The sequence below is a fragment of the Thermobia domestica genome, chromosome 1 (assembly GCF_964235325.1).
Source record: "Thermobia domestica chromosome 1, izTheDome1.hap1.1, whole genome shotgun sequence".
In the NCBI taxonomy this organism is placed as follows: Eukaryota; Metazoa; Arthropoda; class Insecta; order Zygentoma; family Lepismatidae; genus Thermobia; species Thermobia domestica.
This window is the reverse complement of record NC_137454.1, coordinates 24,063,772-24,085,613: the sequence shown is the minus strand read 5'-3', so window position 1 is coordinate 24,085,613 and position 21,842 is coordinate 24,063,772. Positions and strand designations below refer to the sequence as shown.

Here is a 21,842-nt window from a genome sequence, read left to right as displayed (position 1 = left end):
GTAAATTTAGCCTAAATTTAAGGATTATCTTTTAAATTTTATTATAATTTATCCTAATATTGAAGTCGGACTTCTCCCGAAATAAATTACTGCATACGTGCCTGCTGACAATTTTCAATATGAACAAACTCCATGGCTCTGGATAAGAAGAGTAACAAATAAAACACAGTTCTGACCAGAGCAGAATGAAATATATTAAAAACTATACTTACAATGTTACAGTTTCAAGGACCTAACGTCCTCTTCATCAGACACAAACACTGAGAAAAGACATGTGACAGCAGATCTTATATACATGAGAAAGTGAAAGGCCACGCCCCTTCTTCTCTCTCATTGGTCGGAGGGAACCAATGAGGATAAAGTTACTTACGCGCAAACAGAAAAATATAATGAGCCCTTTCACTTTTTCTAACAGTTCCTTAATGAGATGACATACAAAGAAAGTAAATAACAAATAGAAAAAAATATATATATATATAACTAAATATATAAATATATAAATTTCAATAATTAAATAAATAAATATTAATAGCCTATATGCACTTTTCTTGTTCCTTTTCTATCACATCCAACAATTTCTCCCATTGCTCGTGTATATTCATACCGCTTGTCCAATTCATTAGGTTCTCCTCTTGTTCTCTCTTTATTCTTCTAGCCTCTTTCCACTTTCTAATAATCTTCCTCTTCTCTCTCTCTAAACCCCTAGCTCCCTCCCAGTCTATTTTATGTCCCGTTTCCTTCACATGTTTGTATATAGCATTATTATCCCTTTTCAGTCTAACATCATCCTTATGTTGTTTTAATCTGTCCATAAGCCTTTTCCCCGTCTCCCCTATGTATTTCATGTCACACTCACTACACTTCACTTCATATATCACTCCTTCTTCCTGCTCCTCTATATGATTTTCCTTCCTTTTCCTTTTCTTCCTTATGCATTTCAACAAAGTTTCTCCTCCTTTTCTATAAGTCTTCACACCACCTTTTCTTAATAACTTCTTCAGCACTTCGGTCTTTTCGCCTATGCTCTGAATGCCGTACCACTTCTTGTCTTCCTCTTCTTTCCTATCCATATTATCTTCTTTTCTCTTTCTCCTAAACTGCTCTATCCTATATCCATTATTGTTCAATTGTTTGTAGAATTTTTCCAAATCTTTTTTCTTTCCCTCTTCCTCGCTGTTGATGTTTTCTATCTTCCTTTCCATGTTCCTAATGAAATTCTTCTTAGTTGCTTTGTCTACATCACTTCTCCAGTGGCAATAAATACCTGCCCAACACGGTTTCTGATACCAACTAGTAGTCACTTTCTCACCTTGCTTCTCTATCTTCATATCCATGAAATTGATAGAGTTATTTTCTTCAACTTCTAATTCTAACCTTATGCCTTTCTCTTTGTCTTCTATACTTTCAACATATTTCTCCAGTTGATTTCTATTCCCTGTCCATATGCCTAAACAATCATCAACATACCTGCAAAAGAACAGTAACTTTCCTCCTGCTTGTTCTGTCACTTTTTTGTGTCTGATGAAGAGGACGTTAGGTCCTTGAAACTGTAACATTGTAAGTATAGTTTTTAATATATTTCATTCTGCTCTGGTCAGAACTGTGTTTTATTTGTTAATTTTCAATATATTCCTTAAATAAGTAAAATAACTAAATTAGGAGCAAAAAGCTTCAACACGGGCTAACTTTTGTCCACTGCCAATATTGTTAGAAGGGATATTAATAGCAAAAACTGCTAGGCAATGCTGAACCTTGGAACTTCACTCCGAACAGCAAGCTTATTATTGAGAACTACATATGAAACATTTTATCAAAACTTATCTAGCTTTTACCTGGCATGAAATTATTATGTACACCAAAATTCACTCTCCTAAAATGTGTATCTAAAGATTGCTCTACGTATCTACGTATCTATGAAAATTATTTATCGAAATATGTGAGCAGGGAATTCTAACAGCCAGCCATTTTATTTAAATCGTAGTAAACCCTGTAACCGGGCGTTAACGTGAAGACAAAGCTTGGTCCATTGGTAAAGTGTTGGAAGAATATAAACTCAATGTTCGTAGGTTCGAATCTATCCACTCACCATAACATTTTGTTCTTATGTGTAACGATGAAATAAGAAAGATAAAATGTATAACCGTTAAGACAAAACTTCAACCAAGTCTGAAGAGAACAATACTAAAATAGTAATACAATGACGTCAACCAAAAATTATGTCATGTAGCGTTTGGACGAAATTACAGCTGTTAACAATTGCAGAAATAAAAACAGGCTGTAATGCAGTCTAGACTTCTGAATGCATTTACTTCCTGAAAACTTCCGTCTCGTCATTGGTATGCCGTTAATCATTGTAAAACCTTTCAATTGGAAGTGAAATGACACAAACTTAAATAGTTTTAAATCAATAAATGTCTATGTGTAAAAGTAGGTGTCTTTTATCTGTAGTTCTGAGTTCCTTTTACTTTGAAGTGACAAATGAGAGAAGAAAAAATCAAATTTGAGATTTCAACGAATTTACACGTATTATAGCCCCTAACACCGAAAAAGTTATTTTTCGATACATGTCCATCAGTTCGTCCGTCCGTTCGCTACACTTTTCTGTGCACTCGCCTAGAAGCCATACCTGAAGCCATACCTCGCCTAGAAGCCATACTTGAACATACCGTAAATTAGTTGAAAAATTTACGGTATGTTCAACTTATCTGCACCAAATTTTAGTTTAAGATTTTCATAGTATTTCCTATAGTTTTTTTTTATTTCCCTCCTACTCCCAAAACAAGGGTAGTTTCCTGTACGATGAAAATAAAAAAAAAGATATTTTCTCATAACTGGCTCTAACGATCTTGTTTTATTTCTTTTTTTATAAATCAATATTTAATTAGCAACCCTATTTTGTGGTATAAGGCATTTATCTGAGAAAAATCTACAAGGGGTAGTTTATACTAGGGGGGTGAGTTTTTTCTCAGTGATTTTCTCAAAATGGACTCAAATGTTTTCGTTCATATTTCATAAATAAAGATTTCATTAATAACTTATCAATATGGCATAACTCGTTTGTCCTAAAAAAATGCGAGGGGTAGTTTATTCTTGGTGGAGTGTTGTCTGGGCGATTTTTTCAAAAACGACTCAAAAGAGTTTATTCATATTTCAAAAATAAATATTTCATTAATAACCGAACAATATGGCAAAACTCGTTTGTCCTGAAAAAATATGCGAGGGGTAGTTTACTCTTGGGGGTGTTTTTCCTCCACGGTTTTCTCAAAAATGAGTCAAGCAATTTTGTTCGTACTCAGAAATAAATATTTCATTAAAAACCTAGTAATATGGAATAACTCGCTTACCCTGAAAGAATCCTCAAGAGATAGTTTATTCGGGGAGTTATTTTTCCCTCACGATTTTCTCAAAAATTACTCGGACAATTTTATTGATAATTCATAAATAAGTATTTCATTAATAACCCTATATTTTAGTATAAGTTATTTCTATGAAAAACAATTACAACGGATAGTTTATTTTGGGGGTCAAGGTTTTTTCCCCGACAATTTTCTCGAACGACAGGCTATTTTGTTCAAATTTCGCAAATAAATATTTCATTAATAACCAAAAGTATCTCTTAACTCATTGTTCGAAACAATTCACAAGAGTTATGTTACTCCTGACGTGTTCTTTTTGAACGACTTTCCCAAAGTGACTCATTTGATTTTTTTTGATATTTCATAAACAATGATTGCATTAATTGGTCTATTATATGTCTAATGAAAATGTGCTCAAAGTCTGAGTTAGTTTTGTAGTATGGATTTTCTTCAATCGAAGTTTTTTATTCGATAATCTGACATTCAATGTATTTGAATAATACGATAATTTTATTCGTATTATCCAAATACACACTTCAGTAACAACTGCGGCCTAACACAGTTAAAAAATTGAATTGAAAAAGTTTAGTGCGGTGGCCCTGTAATTGAATATTTTTTGAGAAACTCCCTAGCTTTTTGTGGTAAACTCAGGCTTTTCTTTTTCGAGCGACAAAAGAGAGAAGAAAATATAGTGATTGTGAAAATAATATCAAATTCAGATTTCAACGGATTTACATGTTTCATGGCGTCTACATACCGAAAATGTGACTTTTCGACACCCGTCCTTCCGGTCCGTCCGTTCGGCACACTTTTATATGCACTCGCCTAGAGGCCATACCGTTCAACTTATCTACACCAAATTTTAAAATTAGGGTTTACTTAGTATTCTTACAGGAGCTTTTCCATTTTTTCCTACCACCTAAAATAAGTGTGGTTTACAAACAGCCGAAAATCGGAAAACGCTATTTTCTCAAAAATGGTTTTAACAATTTTGTTTATTTTTCATTAATCAATATTTAATTAACAACCCTATATTGCTGTATCAGATATTTATCTTAGAAAAATTTACGAGGGGTAGTTTATTCTTGGAGGTGACTTTTTCTCGACGATTTTCCCAGAAAAGACCCTGGCGAATTTTGTACACACTTCATAAATAAATATTTGACCTTACAACATGGTATAAGTCAATTGACCTGAAAAATATATGAGTAGTAGTTTATTCTTGGACTTGAATTTATTCCCAGTGAGTTTCTCAAACACGACCAGTTGGCAACCCTGTATCTCGACAACGAAGCTGAATTCGAAAACTGCAAGAGGACCATTTGTCTCCTTTTGATGTCACGAATCACTTCCCGAAGTTTGTGGACATCTTTCAGGTTCACCCTTAATGAAGCTTCTTTTCGAAAAGTTAACTATTAACTTTAGGCATTGTTTATCTTTTTTTAAATCATAAATGTCGTTATTAATTTTAAGGCAGAGAACTACTTCTGAGAGAATAGATCTTGAAAAATAATTTTAAAACTTAGACTTTTGTTTTCGAGACATTCCAGACAAGACGAGACATTTTACAAGCTATCTCGTGTCCAAAACATTTGCCTCGTATTATCTTGGATGTCACAAAGCGCGTCTTGTCTCTTTCTCGAGACATGTCTTATCTCGTGCGCATTCGTTAACACTTGGGAAGGATTATCTTTCTACTCAAAGCATTGTTTTTATAATGGTTGCATATTTATGATAATTGCTGTCCACATAAATTACAGTCCTTTCAGTTGAATTAATTTTTATTATTATTATTATTATTGAAATTGCAATATCTAGTTTAACGTTGGACGATTATGCACCTACGCTAAGGGAGAATGATGATGAATGAAATGGTGAAATGAAGAAAGTGGGAGGAAAATGGAAAATCTCAAGAAAACACATACCCATGCACACGGTATTTGTCCACCTCAAATTTCACTTGGCACGAAGTGGAATCGAGCCACGGACCCCCTGCACCAAAGGTCCCTGCAATGCTTTATTATTATTATTATTATTATTATTATTATTATTATTATTATTATTATTATTATTATTATTATTATTATTATTAATAATAATAATAATAATAATAATAATTGAAGCGAGCTTAACGAGTTTCAACCGTACGACTCAACCAACGTTTGGGTGCCTGTTCGTTCGTCTGCTCCTCTCATAAAAGACATTTCATTTTAATGAAACTAGTAAGTGCCTTCTTTTAGCTCTGCGAAGTAACTATTGCTTGGAATATGAATCTGCAAAACATAAGAGGTAAAATTAACCAAATGGTGCAAGTTTCCACTTATATATACAAAACAATTTTGCAGTATCAACTACGTGAATCTTGTCCCATAAAGAAGCCGAAACCCCTACACTGAAGAGCCCTCCGAGATTTGATCATTGTCCACACGGACTGAAATTGTCATTTGAAGCCAAGACTTTAATATGAAGCCAATAATTTCTTTAAAATAGACGGAAAATTCGGAAGTTATAAGCATTTTCATATTTTTGCCTTTTCCCATAAGGGAGCCGTAGCCCCCTATACTGAAGACCCCCCCCGGAGATTTGATCATTGTCCACTCGGACTGAGTTTGTCATTTGGAACCAATACTTTAATACGAAGCAAAATATTTCTTTAAAATAAACGAAAAATTCGAAAGTTATAAACATGTTAATAATTTTGCCTTTTCTCATAAGGGGGCCGTATTAGCCTACACTGAAGAGCCCCACGAGATTTGATCATTGACCACTTGGACTGAAATTCTCATTTGAAACCAAAACTTTAATATGAATCCAAAAATTAAACTTTTACATCAATTTAAACTGACTGGGTTCCGGTTCCCCCCACTATTGTTTAGTTTAGTTAAGTCGTAATTTGTGACAGCTTCACATCATCAAAAGAATGTTTCACTTCCCCTCCCCTCCCCCAGGAGTTCGTGCTGGATCCACCACTGGAATCAATAGACACTCTTCCTATTCTTTTTGTCACCCTTGATTGTGTAGGGGCTCCCTCGTACAAATAAAGAAGCGGTAATATTACAATCAAGGGGCGCTATATATTAGGTATTTTTTTAGTTACCTACCCCTAACCGCACAGGGCCATCTTTCGTAGAATAAAAAATATTACGTGATATTCCAATCATGAAAGGGGAGAGGATGCTGTAAATATATTTCTTATTCATTTTGTCTGTCCTGCTTATCAAAAATTACTTTCTGTTGGAAGGCTACTGAAATGAGAGGGGCAAAATAAAAAGTCGTACCCCATCCTACATGGTTGCTCAAATAAGTACTAAAGAAAGCATTTTAAACTAAGATATTTAAGATTTAAACTAGGAAACTAAGATATCCTACATTATGTAAGGATGGCATATTCAGGATTATTATTATTATTATTATTATTATTATTATTATTATTATTATTATTATTATTATTATTATTATTATTATTATTATTATTATTATTATTTGAATGTTTTTGGAGCACCGAAATTTTGTGAGACGAACAATGATATGTAGAGGTTTAAGATGGGTGGTCATAGAGGAGGAAAAACCAGGATTTTTCTCTGTCTGACTCTCTAACGTAAAGATTATGTGCTGAAGGTAAGAAGCATCATCATTCTACAATAGGTTGCTTTTACGTAGAATATCAATTACTTGAGTTCTTTTCCTTCGGTCTACTTACCTTATGTAGTAAATTCAAAACAATTTCAATTAAATACAAATACATTGTAAAACTTTTCCGTAATTAAACATCTAGGGAAAATTAAACATTTAATAGGGAAATCTGTTATCAAAATATCCAAACACGTAGATAGAAGACTATCTAGTGAGAAATATTGCGAAACTTTATAAAATTCTCCAAATTAGAATTAACATTTACTGGGAAACATTCGTTATGCGCCAGCGAGCATATGGTGAGCAGTGAGCACAGGGGAAATAATTACGAAACTGTTTGCAAACAAAATTAGGCACGCTAATGCAAGTGCGACAACAGCATTTTTTTCTTTTTTTGGTATCGTCTTGAGTTTTACACATACGTTACAATTTGATTCTTTCCCAAATAAAAAAATTAAAAAAATAACCGTAGTGTAGTGATAAAAATGATAACGGCACTTCCACGGGATCGAACCCGCTACCTTCAGCATACAGACTCGTTGCTTTAACTAACTGAGGTATTTGTTTTTTTCTTTAACGTGAACTGAGCCTGTTCCGGTAAAGACGATATTTCATTACGATCGTCCTACCAATTCGTCCTTTTCCATAGATAATTTCCACTATTTGCTCTATGCTTATGTTAATACTTAGCATATATTCATATATTTGGAGTTTGCAGATAATGCATATAATAAGACATACTAGAAATATTCGTTAAAAGTTTAGTTTGTAGATTTAATCCACATTTCTCTCAACGACATAGATGTCGCTGCTTCGTGTTGAAATGCAGAATTCCCTCGCGTTGTTGAAAATTTCCCACTATAGCAGAGTTGGTAATTCTCGAGATTTCTGTCGATTTAATGTTTTTTTGCTTCTAATTTCTTTATTTTAAGCTAATATCTAACACAAATATTAAAAACGGGTTTGTTATTAACCTGTCCTGCTGGGGAAACCTTCCGAAATTTCGAACATATAAAGAAAACGGAGATATTTTCAAAAAAACTTCAAAATAAAGAGACGCGTCATTTATTTTGCTCATGGTAGTACCTATGAGCAATTTACTGTATATTCGTGTATTGAAACTTTGTGGTGGACAAACACCGTGCTCGTGGGTTTTCTCGGGGTACTCCCGTTTCCTCCCACTTTCTTCATTCCACCATTTCACTCATCTCTCATTATCACCGTCTCCTTTAGCCTAACCGGCATAACCGTGGGACGTAAAACTCAAAGATTTCATTTCATTTCGTGTATTGAAACTGGTGAAACAAATTTCAATGTTTCAGAATGTAAAAAAAAGAAGAAAAAGAAAAAAAGCCAGGGTCGAGAAGCCTTAGACAACTAACAGCAGAGATATATTATCTTGTAAATTATTTGTCCTTGTCTTGTGAGCTTATTTGAATTTATTTTTAAGACTTTTAGGCAACTTTGGCCGAATGGATGTTGATGGGAAAATTAGTGGAATGAAGAAAGTGGTAGGATACTAGACAACTTTGAGAAAACACACACATTCGAAAAATGAAATGAAATCTGTGAGTTTTACGTCCCACGATATGCCGGTTAGGCTCAAGGAGATAGTGATGATGAGTAATGAATGAAATGGTGGAATGAAGAAAGTGGGAGGAAACGGGAGAACCCCGAGAAAACCCACGCACACGGTGTTTGTCCACCACAAAGTTCACTTGGCGGGGCTGGGATCGAACCCGAGACCCCAAGCACCAGAGGTGAACGCTCTACCACTGAGCCACCGCGGTCCCCACACACATTCAATGTTTGTCCACCACAAAGCTCACATGGCACTAACCTAGATCGAACTGACTACCACATACACCAAAGGTGAAGGCTTCACGGTGCAGCTACCGTGACATTTCTTGTCTTGTGTGTTCTGGGTAATACTTGTAACTTACAAGGGAAGAGAGGGAGATTATATATCGAAGTGGAAGATGGTTCATATACCAATCGAAAGCACTAATGAAGCCTATTACAAAACTGTAATAAAACTTTTCCGAATGCATATACTATGCGAGTTATATGGATATATAGAGTGTCCAGATAATCCGTTACCACCCCTTGAAATCGCAAACGGTAAGACAGATGCCAAAACTCGAAAACATGTGTTTGATCATTTTAAAAGTACAACGTATCAAAGCAAAAATTCTTGTCACAAGGCCACCCGCAGTGTACTGGGCGGGGTCCAACTCAAAAATTACAAAAGGTAAGGGGGCCAAGTAGTATATCGTTCGAAACTTCTTGGGAAATGAAAGAAGACGGAACTAGTCTCAATACTCTAAAATTACCTTGTGCAAAATGGCGGCCGGTCAAACTGTCAGCAAAAACGTCATTGTAAAGTCGATGGCCACCCCCAAAAAAATCCTGAAACGGTGAGGCAGATGTCAAAACAGGAAAACATGTGTGTCATCATTTCAAAAGTACAATGATTGGAAGTAAAAATATTTGTCTCAGGGTTCTCCACAATGTCCCAGGCGGGGTCATGTTCAAATTGTTCAAATGGCAAGGGAGGTCAAGTAGCACATCGTTTAAAGCTGTTATTAAATGAAAGCAGAAAGAACAAGTATGGATGCTATACGATAATACTGTGCAAACATCTTGCATTTTAGTTGTTCTTTCTGTAACCGGGTTTTTAGTTTATTTTCACTTTAATTCTTGTACTCAGCGGAAAGAAAGGAAATGCCCCTACTGTGAGATTCTGCTCTTTCAGCCCAATAATATCTAAATAAAGAAAAAAAAATAAAAGCAAATTAAGACATAAAGATAAGAAACGACAACATTTGACATCTTTGAGTATAGAACTGACTAGTTAACATATAATGTACTTCCACGAACATAAATAAGTAGAGGTTGGAGCCATCAGAAGTAAAGACTCTTACCTCTACTTATTTATGTTTATGACTGCACAACAGTGGTACTTATGCTCGTTGTCTGGTTTATCAATTATAAAATGATTCAAACGAAAGAATTCCTTGCACCAGGAAGAGTAAATACGTACAAATGTCTCAGAATGAAAACAAGTGCCGATTGCAAAATGGAAAGTGAACGTGCTCAGAAAATCGAAATGAAGATGTACATTTTGGCCGGCCGCCATTTTACACAGGGTAATTTTAGAGGATCGAGACTTGTTTCGTGTTCTTTTATTTCTCAACAGTTTTATTTGACCATATTTGCCATTTGAAAATTTTGAGTAGGACCCCGTCTGGAACCTTGTGGACGACCCTGGGACAAACATTTTTACTTTCAATCATTGTACTTTTGAAAAGATGACACACATCTTTTTCTGTCTTACCGTTTCAGTTTTTTTTCTTTCTTTGGAGGGTGGCCATAAACTCTACAATGACGTTTTTGCTGACAGTTTGACCGGCCGCCATTTTGCACAGGGTAATTTTAGAGAGTTGAGACTTGTTCGTCTTCTTTCATTTCCCAATAAGTTTCAAACGATATACTACTTGACCCCCTTACCTTTTGTAATTTTTGAGTTGGATCCCGCCAGGGACTGTGCGGGTGGCCCTGGGACAACAATGTTTGCTTTGATACATTGTACTTTTATAATGATCAAAAACGTGTTTTCCAGTTTTGGCATCTGTCTCATCGTTTGCGATTTCAAGGGGTGGAAATGGATTTTCTGGACACCCTGTATATTCATATAACTCGCATAGTATATGCATTCGGAAAATTTTTATTACAGTTTTGTAATAGGCGTCATTAGTACTTTCGATTGGTATATAAACCATCTTCCACTTCGATATATAATCTCCCTCTCTTCCCTTGTTAGTTGTATCTTGATTAGCATGGTGCAGCCTGCTACATTTTACTTTCGTTCCCATGGTATGCTGCTATATTTTTACGAGACAAGACGAGACAAACGAGACGAGACGAGACGAGACGGGACAGAACCTCTCGAGACGAGACACGAGACGGGACGAGCACATTTTTTCGAGACGAGACACGAGACGAGACATGTTTTGCACGAGACGAGACGAGACAGCCTGAAGTCTCGTCTCGTGGCAACACTACAAACCAGCTGCTTTAGCTTTACTTTACTTTGCTCACTCGAGTCTCCAAAGTATTGATTCTCGTGTGTTCGATGTAGTCAGGATTCTTGATATATCTGAATACTTCGAAAGGAGCAAAAATGATGCAAAGTTTCAGTCTCAGTTGATATGATGAAGTTGGCATCAGTATTAGATATGGATGACCCACAGATAGGTAATACAGTAAAAGCTCGAAGTCGAAAGAAGATATAGTTTCAGTACAAGGCAGAGGATGAAGCTATTGAAGATCCACAAGCGAGATAGAAGATCGATTGTTATTACAAAGTTCTAGACATGATTGTGTTAGCTTTAAGAGAAAGGTTTGAGTAACTTAAACATCACAGCGAGTATTTCGATTTTCTTTACGATATAAGTAATCATAAAGATATGCTTGCTACCTGAACTTTTGTCTGAAGAGACACTAAACTTGCCGGCATTTTAACACACGAAGAATCGAAAAATATTAACCCCAGTGATTTGAAAGATAAACTGAAAATGTTATCCGCTATAATTAAGCCTAAAAGTTCACCAAAAGAAACTTTAATTAAGGAACATGACTTTGCTCCCAATGTCAGTGTTGCATTTAGGATTTTGTTAACCTTACCGGTAACAGTGGCAAGTGGATAAAGAAGTTTTTCGAAACTTAAGTTTATTAAAAATTATCTACTTCTTCCACGTCTGAAACACCCTTGAATGGTATAGCGATAATATCAATAGAACACGAATTGGATGAAGCATTGGACTACGCGAATGTTATAAAGGAATTTGCTCATACCAAATCAAGAAAAATTAAGGTATGTTAATTTATGTATCTCTATTGTGTTTTAGTACATCATTAGGCTTAGGCTAATCACTTAGTTTTGCCGTAATATCTGATTCACTATATTATCTTCATGCTCCGTACTCTATTGGAAACATCTTTTAATATAAAATAAGCTTAAAAATTAAAATTCTTAGCCGTGACTAAAGCACATTTAAAAAATATATATATTTTCTGTATGCGCTGCTGTATATCACAGATATAACTCTATCCATCACTACAGATATACAGCGAAATCGAGCATACTGAATATTGTCATGTATGGAGTCGTTTAAATATTACGTAAGCATTCGAGAGAGGTAGTTCAATTTTTTGTTTACTTTTCCGTTTCATACATGTTTTTAAATGAGGCATCTGAACTACTTTTTCGTGACACCTGAACATCTGTCAAAAATAAGGTTTGCGGATTAAAGAGGCGGCATATGAAAGTACTGCCCAGGGCGGCAAAACTGCTAGCGCCGGCCCTGCTCATGGCGCAACTGAACCGATACCACTCGTATACGACTTCTCAACCATTTCTCGTATGCACAACCAGGCCGGTAGCCAGCCCAAAAATGAGGGGGGGGAGCAAGGTGACCAGAACTTTTACTTTCAAAAACGGGACGCATACGAATCGGCGACGGGGAAGGGGGGGTGACTTCCACATTGCATTTTGGGACTCAGCAGTGTTTTCAATTTACAAAATACACAAGTAAGAATAATAACACAGCGTTTCTAACTTAAGTACTACCCAAAAATGCTTTTAACTACTTCAACACTCAGAATTCCCACTCAATTCCCACTTGATCCACAGAACACTCAATTCTCATTTGGATATTCAGAAGTTCTATGCACGGCTGAATCTTCCCAATGAGTGTTAGTACGGAAGAGTGTAGAATTAACATTGACTATTTATATTTTGAATAATAATTACGGGACACCTGGGTCATGTTTGCTTAAAAACGGGACATTTAGGCGTCCCGTTCGAGAATCAGAAAAAAAACGGGACAACGGTTGAAAATAAGGGACTGTCCCGGCTAAAACGGGACGTCTGGTCACCTTGGGGGGGTGAAGTTAGGGATGGACCGATCCAACCATATTATAGTTCATTTGCAAGCCTACCGTGAAAATTTTAGGGGGTAGCAAAAATTTAGGGGGGGGGGCTAGACCCTCCTTGGATACGAGACTGTTCACAACTTATAAAATTTTCAAAATCAGCCTCAATACTTTTATTTTTACTTCAAACATCAGGTAAACAAGATCCTTCCAAGGACACCTTCATCAAATTATTAACGTGTCCTGTAGTGAACCGGCACAGTTCTGAAGTTAAAACTCTATTCATTGTTGGAAGATGATCTCTCCACTGAAGCGGTACCGATTGGAAGAAGCACACGTTTTGTTGCCAGGGCTGACAAATTAAGAAATACAATACATTTATATTCTTCACAGGAAAGTTTCATTAGAAATCCCTTGAAGAACGTTATTCTTTCAATTGTTTGAGAGTTCTATATTCAAATAGGACTTCTTCGCACAAAACATGAAATAATTGTGAAAAATTGCCTATTCAGGCTCGGATAAAGGCAGAAGTTTGGGGGGGGGGTTACTCGAAGTTTAGGAGGGTGACACCCCGTATTGGGGGGTTTGGCGGAATCCCCGCTTCTCGTAAATGATGATCTTCGAAAGAAAGTCAGCCATCAATATCTACTAGGCTACTAACTCAGGGATTGAATCACCCATTTCGTTGAATCGTATTTTGAAAAATTTCCTATTGAATACTTAACAAATATTACTAAACTATTTCAGAAATATGCAGTATAGCGAACGACGTTTCTCACAGGCGAGAAAAGGGATATAATAGGATTTTTTTTTTTTTTTTTGCCTGTATATGAATATTTGTAAGTTGTTACTTTCTAATTATTTATTTCAAAAGAGATCTTGAAAATCACAGAAACAATGTTGTTTTTGTCATTTACGTTTTAATCATAAAAAAATAATACATAAAATTTTAAAACAAAAATTTACGTGTTTCCGCCCGGGATCGAACCGGGGACCTTCCGCGTGTTAGGCGGATGTGATGACCACTACACCACGGAAACACCTGACGAAAGACATCATAAATACAAAATTTTACATAAGCAAATATCAGCACACAGTACATACGTTATACTTAATCTCCAAACAAACAAAACCATCTTTGTATGATCTCATTAGAGTAACTAAAATTACTATTTTCATCTAATGATGAGAACCGCAATATATGATATTTTAACCATTCTCGTATAGATGGTACCACTATTACAGTTAATAGCTCAAGCTTCTTCTGCGCTAGATAGCAGCACTAGTGAAGTTAATCTCAGGATGGTATGTTTGGAATCCATTTTGATTCTCTCATGAAACCTCAATGAATTTAGGCTCTCTTTTCGTATAGGTTTGCGTCAACGCAACGCATCATATGCGTTTAACTTTGTGATAAACGGTATAGCATATATAAAAAAAGTTTTTTTTATAGTTTTTACATTTAGATTTGGTCAGCAAAATTTTGCGAAAACTGGTTCGAATTGATATATATAGTTCGAAAACTAAAACATGAGCATTCATGACATCATATTAAAATAAAGGAAGTTGTATACGAAAACATTTATTTAACCCTATCTTTACAAAATAATCTATGAACTGGCATGATGAGGTACGGACATTGCGTTGTTTTCAGTGTATTCAAATGGGTCCTCAAAATTACCTGTGACCTTGATCTGACCGTGACCTCTGACCTTGACACTTGATTGACGCATATTTGGTCGGCTTGCGACATAGAATCATACCATACAGATTTTTCTTTGTTATCACTTCGATTTACGTTTGTTGAGGCTCTTTCAGAATTTACCATTGCAATACCGTAAGGGAAAAAAATCGAAATTTGACCTTTGACCCTATATCTCTTCAATCTTTAGTACAAGTGACATACTTCTACGGCGGAACAAAACTTATGTACTTCCTCTAAAGTTACAACAAATTGCACGGCTTTACCTCATACCACTTTCGCACAGTGAACAAATGAAATTGAGACGCGAATTAATCAACCCTCTGTATATAGGGTGTTTCAAAACAACACCGCCAACGTTTGGGAGGTGATTCTTGACACCAAGATAAGACGAAAAGTATAGACCAACTTCGGTGCACAAATCCTTCCTTTAGGAGTTATAGGCTGCCGAAAATACGAAAAAATGGAGTTTAGAGGTCCATAGCTCCAAAACTATGGAACCTACCGTAGTCGGGTCAAGACTTCACTTAGGAACTAGTATGTGCCCTATCCAAATATCCACGTTTCAGAGCCCTGCGGTACTTCCGCAACAAGTAGTTGGTGAATAGTGTTACTTCCCGGCATGTTTTTTTGGGAGCACTGCCCCCCGGAGCTCTAAGAGGGCCTCCCGGAACTGCTGAGTACTTCAAATTATATGCCCGTTGCCAAACTCCCTGTATTGCATGAGTACCTAAAAATTGTTGCGTGAGTATCTTAGGGTTCTAAACCATATATTTTTGGATAGCGCACATATTAGTTCCTAAGTGAAGTATTGACCCGACCACGGTAGGTTTCATAGGCGGAGCTATGGACCTATACATTTCACTTTTTCATATTTTCGGCAGCCTATAACACCGAAAAGAAGCATTTGTGTACCCAGATTGGTCTATACTTTATCTTGGTGTCAGGAATCACCTCCCAAACATCCCTATATATATATATATATATATATATATATATATATATATATATATATATATATATATATATATATAGGGATGTTTATATATATATAGGATGTTAATGAACTATACCGACAAACTGTAAGAGGTGATTCCTCATATCACAATAAGAGAAAAAGTTCATATGGACCTAGAGCGAAAAGTGCATAGGGCTGTCCAAAATCGCGAAAAAGCCAAATTTCAACAGGCTCTATTTCGAATTTCCGAAACTGTGGATGGTGATCTTTACATGCGTAAAGGAAGCCAGGCATAAACAATCCAAAAGTGCATGTTTAGTCAATTTTCAAGAGATATACAGGGTGTAATTCTCAGATATGCTCTCAATAGAGTTTTCAGATATACCCTGATTTCAAGGAGTGTCCAAAGTAAACAGAAAATATGCCTGGACAGCAATGGATATCCAATGCTTCGGAGGGAAGTCGGAAGTGTTAGGTACCGGCAGCTCCATACTTTTTTGTGCTCAGAATAATGTGTAATGAGATATATTTCGTCATGGTTCACGTTCTCTTCACTTACAAGCGTGAAAGAAAACATTGTATGATGCGTTTTCCCTAGGGATAAGCACAAGTTGAGCTAAAACCCGACTTGGCTGGAAACTCGAAGCGAATTCAAGTCGAGTCAAAGATAATTTTCTCGAGTCGAGTTCCGAGCCGATTCACTGTTTTGAGGTCGAGTTTCGAGTCGAGTCGAGTTTGATAAATGTCTCGCTCGTTTTGAAATCACTGTTGACTAGACTGGAAAGCGAAAGGTATGATAAAGCAATAATGTGGAATACTTTTAGTGTTGCTCACGAGATGGAACAATGCACGCGTCTCGTCTCGATTAAGAAGACGACAATGGATTTTTATAACGGGACAGCCTTAAATGTCGTGAGCACCAATATAAGTATATACTGTAGTTCTTACCACCAAGGCTGGGACCTGCACGGTCGGAGTTTTGAGCCAAAGCAGAAGCTCAACCCGGGTAGTGAGGTTAACAGGCTCAGCTCGATTCAACTGAGCGAACAGCTCGAGCCGGCTCGGTTGAGATGAGGCACCAACTCGGCTCAGGTGAGGCATCGGCTCGAGCCGGCTCGGTTGGGGTGAGCCATCAGCTCGGTTTCTTTCCACTCGAGCCGGCTCGGTTGGGGTGAGCCATCAGCTCGGTTTCTTTCCACTCGAGCCGGCTCGGTTGGAGTAAGCCATCAGCTCGGTTTCTTTCCACTCGAGCCGGCTGGGTTGGAGTGAGCCATCAGCTCGGTTTCTTTCCACTCGAGCCGGCTCGGTTGGGGTGAGCCATCAGCTCGGTTTCTTTCCACTCGAGCCGGCTCGGTTGGGGTGAGCCATCAGCTCGGTTTCTTTCCACTCGAGCCGGCTCGGTTGGGGTGAGCCATCAGCTCGGTTTCTTTCCACTCGAGCCGGCTCGGTTGGGGTGAGCCATCAGCTCGGTTTCTTTCCACTCGAGCCGGCTCGGTTGGGGTGAGCCATCAGCTCGGTTTCTTTCCACTCGAGCCGGCTCGGTTGGAGTGAGCCATCAGCTCGGTTTCTTTCCACTCGAGCCGGCTCGGTTGGGGTGAGCCATCAGCTCGGTTTCTTTCCACTCGAGCCGGCTCGGTTGGGGTGAGCCATCAGCTCGGTTTCTTTCCACTCGAGCCGGCTCGGTTGGGGTGAGCCATCAGCTCGGTTTCTTTCCACTCGAGCCGGCTCGGTTGGAGTGAGCCATCAGCTCGGTTTCTTTCCACTCGAGCCGGCTCGGTTGGGGTGAGCCATCAGCTCGGTTTCTTTCCACTCGAGCCGGCTCGGTTGGAGTGAGCCATCAGCTCGGTTTCTTTCCACTCGAGCCGGCTCGGTTGGGGTGAGCCATCAGCTCGGTTTCTTTCCACTCGAGCCGGCTCGGTTGGGGTGAGCCATCAGCTCGGTTTCTTTCCACTCGAGCCGGCTCGGTTGGGGTGAGCCATCAGCTCGGTTTCTTTCCACTCGAGCCGGCTCGGTTGGAGTGAGCCATCAGCTCGGTTTCTTTCCACTCGAGCCGGCTCGGTTGGGGTGAGCCATCAGCTCGGTTTCTTTCCACTCGAGCCGGCTCGGTTGGAGTGAGCCATCAGCTCGGTTTCTTTCCACTCGAGCCGGCTCGGTTGGGGTGAGCCATCAGCTCGGTTTCTTTCCACTCGAGCCGGCTCGGTTGGGGTGAGCCATCAGCTCGGTTTCTTTCCACTCGAACCGACTCGGTTGGGTGAGCTGTTGATTCGGCTCGATAGTGAATAAGCTGTGAGCCGAGCCGCTCGAGCAGTTGAGAACCCTAAAGCCGGGTCGAGCAGTTTTGAACATGTTTGTCCGGCGCCCTCTAACTTTTAACTATTTTTGGTTTGAGCCAGAATACTTGCTCCTCCGGAACTCAAACCCAGAACTTCATGAACGATGTCTTAGCCTCCTAGACTTCACGATTACCGAGGTCAGCAGTCAACTAGTTTTTAGTATTCGATACAAACCGCCTATCATTCATATTTATACACGGTGTAATAATAATAATAATAATAATAATAATAATAATAATAATAATAATAATAATAATAATAATAATAATAATAATAATAATAATAAGTAGTAGTAGTAGTAGTAAGTATCATAATAATTAATAATTATATTGTCTATGTAGGCTACTTGAAGAATGTATTTGAAACTACACACAACATTTGGCTCGACTCGACTCGAAAATCCATACCTCCATAGCGAAATCGAGTCGAGTTGGAGGAAATTTTTCGAACCGAGTTCTCGAGTCGAGCTCAAAGATGTCCAGGGAGTAATCTACACCCCCCCAACACCCCCTAACACCCCTCCAAATTTCTTTACACACACCCCTGGATGGAAAAGGAATGCTCCCCCAAATCCAATTGTATCAATCAGTATCACATATCTTATTTATTACATCAAATTAAAAAAGGTTTAGCGTTTAGGAAAGAAGGCAATATTCTTATTTTATTTCACTTCAAAATAGTACGAAGCGACCTCGTTTTCATGTACGGCTTCGAGAACATGACCTCATTGTTTCGGGCAGTGTTTCGATCGAAACAATTGACAAAACAGACCGATGATATCTACCCTTCTGGGCTCCACGGTCGTTTCCGAAAAAAGAGATTGATGTACAGATGGAATGACTGAAATTGGCAACGTCTTGAGCGGTCATTCACCTACCTCCTCCTCAATAAGGAAAAATGTGACAATTTAGTAATAAGCCTATACCAGATTCAGTTGGTAAGTGCTACTTTGCAACAGCTCGCAACCAGAGGGGGCCTAGGGAGGGCCAGGCCCTCCCTAAATTTTTCATGGCCCCTCCAGACCTCAATACAAAATGCACAATTTAGATATTTGTAAGAGAATTTTTAATGACTTGGCCCCTCCTAACATATTCATGGCCTCCCAAAACTGTGTGGCTGGTTTCGAGCCTGCTCTGCAAGTGGTGTATCAACGGACGGACGTTAGAAGGGTGTAGTAAAAACGTGTTTAGAAATGAAGAGATCGGTCGAATTAAGAATTATATATATTTTAGACTGAGTCTAGTGTTATGCAGGAACGCATTTGGCGCTAGCTTAATGTTTTGTAAAGTATATTTTTATTCACGTAAATTCATTGAGTGGAACAGGGCTCATAGCGAGTCACTTTTTTTTACTTTACTTTTCTTCAAGTTGGTCACTAAAAGTTTTTTTGGGGGGGAGGTAAAGTGACTTTTTCGTGTTATTTATGTTTTGCATTGGCAGTTTTCTAAGAAAAATATAAAAACAAATGGAAAAAGGCAGAAACTTCTTTTGAAAGCTGCAGTACTTGCTGCCACATGTGAAACAGTCAGTTTTATTTTCACTTCAGCTTTTATTCTTTCTAAAGCACAGTGGACGGTAGGTGGATGCTCTCACGGTGGGGCTGAGAACCCTTCTGTATCTATCCTTTCTCCATCATAATAATCTTTTAGTTTTCTCGCGTAATAGTTAACGCTCCGTTGAACGTTGTGTATGTGTGTCTGTGTGGTTCATCATGTTCGTCTTGTGTTATGCTTCTTGTATGTTCTTCTTAAGAGTAGGTGATGAATTTGAATATTTCACGTTTTTGAGAACTCTTAATGCGAAGTTAAATATAATGTCTGGGATGAAGAAATTCGGAAATAGGCCAGAACTGGTTCCACTTACTCAGAAGCTTTTTACATCTGCTAAGTCTGCTTGCCGTAACTACAAAGCATACTTTGAAAACCTAAGAAAGGAGGAAGCTCAAAAAGAAGAAGTAAAGAAGAAACAAAACAACTAACAAAGAGAGACGTGATGGAGAAATTGACAAAGGGAAAAAGGGTCATGATAAGATTTTGGTCACTTTTTCGTGTGCTTTTGGCCATTTTTGGTCACTTTTCAACTATTTACAAGGGACCAGACCACTATGAGCCCTGGGATTATTAAAATTAGGTTATGTTAGAGAAGACAAAACAGAAAGATACAAAATATTTGTAAATTGAAAAACTGGATTTCTGGAAAACAACTAAATCAATGAATAATTTTCTTATGAAAGATATTCAGAGCGACAAACGTAGCCAGGAAGGGCAGGAACGGAGATTAAAAGGTCAAATAATATTACAACAATTAACGTTAACAACAGGGTTAGAATATTAAAATAATGAAATTGGAACTATGTACAGTATTAATTACTAAACGAATGTGATTTCAGCATGGGATGAGGGAATTTTTTCCCAATTAATATTTTGGAAAAAATCACCCACTAAAACTTGCTGGGGGTGAATAAATTGAAATAATAGCAGAATTTTGCAAAATAATTACAATAATTCGTATGTAATCAATTCACATGTAATTACTGGGTAAAATAGTGGAGGATAATTCCTACAGTGAAACCTCTCTTAACGGGCATCTTTCAATAGTGGGCATCTTCATAAGAGGACAAACTTTCTTATTCTTCCATGCCATAAATATGTGTGGTGTGGTGTTATGAGAGAGAACCCTTCCTTTTAGGGACACCTCTCATTTACGGACAAATAATCGGTTCCACCGATGTCCGTTTTGAGAGGTTTAACTGTATTACTTAGTTTAATAATAAAATAAATGCCCAAATGTGTGAACTTACTTTATTGAACCTACCACTGCGAAGAGCTGATATTATTATTATTATTATTATTATTATTATTATTATTATTATTATTATTATTATTATTATTATTATTAGTAGTAGTAGTAGTAGTAGTAGTAGTAGTAGTAGTAGTAGTAGTAGTATTACAATAGTTGCGTAACAAAATATACTGTTTTCTTGTTTGAGTTTGTTTAAAAATTATATCACTATTCTGAGAGCACACCCCCTTTTATTTTGAACACCCCCCCAAGTAAAAATTTCTGGCGTACTTACTGAAGATGTCTGTTTCGAGTCGAGTCGAGTTTCAATGAAGACTCGCTCGAACTCGCTCGTGCCCATCCCTAGTTTTTCCGACTACGAGAAACCGGGCTGCTGACGATCCTTAACACTTCCGACATCGCGCCACAGGATTCCATGTTTACTGGTATCAAGGCTTATCGTTTGCCTACTTTGGACCAATAATAAAATCAGAGCATATCTCAAAATTCAGTTGATGGCATGTTTGGGAATTTCACCCTGTATGGAATACTCTGTACACTCACTGAAAATTAATGTAATATGCATTTTTGGATTACGTATGCGTGACTTCCTGTACGCTGATAAGTACCACTATCCACAGTTTCTGGAATTGGAAATTGGGTGTGTTGAAATTTGGCTTTTTCGCGATTTTGGACAGCCCTAGCTCTTATTTTGATGTAAGGAATCACCTCTTACAGTTTGTCGGTATAGTTAATTTGCACGTGTGCCATCAGGGAAACTTGTCCAATGGGCTTCTTCCATAATGGTATGAGTCAAAGCGGTATGAGTCAATCAAGGATGTTGAGATCCTTGGAGTCAATAGTCAGCCTAAAGTTTGCGTTTTAATTTCCGGTTGGTTGCATAGCAGTTAGGAATTCGTGGCGTTTGAGAGATGTTTGAAATTTAATATAGTTTTGGTAAAAGACATAGGCTACATAATCATTTCATAATGAAGAATCTGATGTAAAACAGAAAGATATCTTTCTGCATTAGTATAGCTTCAGAGATGTTTAGGCAGGAGCTTACAGAGTTTTATTTGGTTTGTACAAGTGCTTCCTTGAGAGAGAATGTACTGGCTACACTTGTTGGACCTGTAGAAAAA

The 21,842-nt window shown here is 37.7% G+C and overlaps 1 non-coding gene across 1 annotated transcript; it reads right to left on the bottom strand.

Annotated features, from left to right (window-relative positions):
• Positions 1-13,893: 13,893 nt before the first annotated feature.
• On the bottom strand, positions 13,894-13,966 carry TRNAV-AAC (transfer RNA valine (anticodon AAC)). The gene has a single exon. It is a non-coding gene; the product is annotated as a tRNA-Val (tRNA).
• Positions 13,967-21,842: the final 7,876 nt, after the last annotated feature.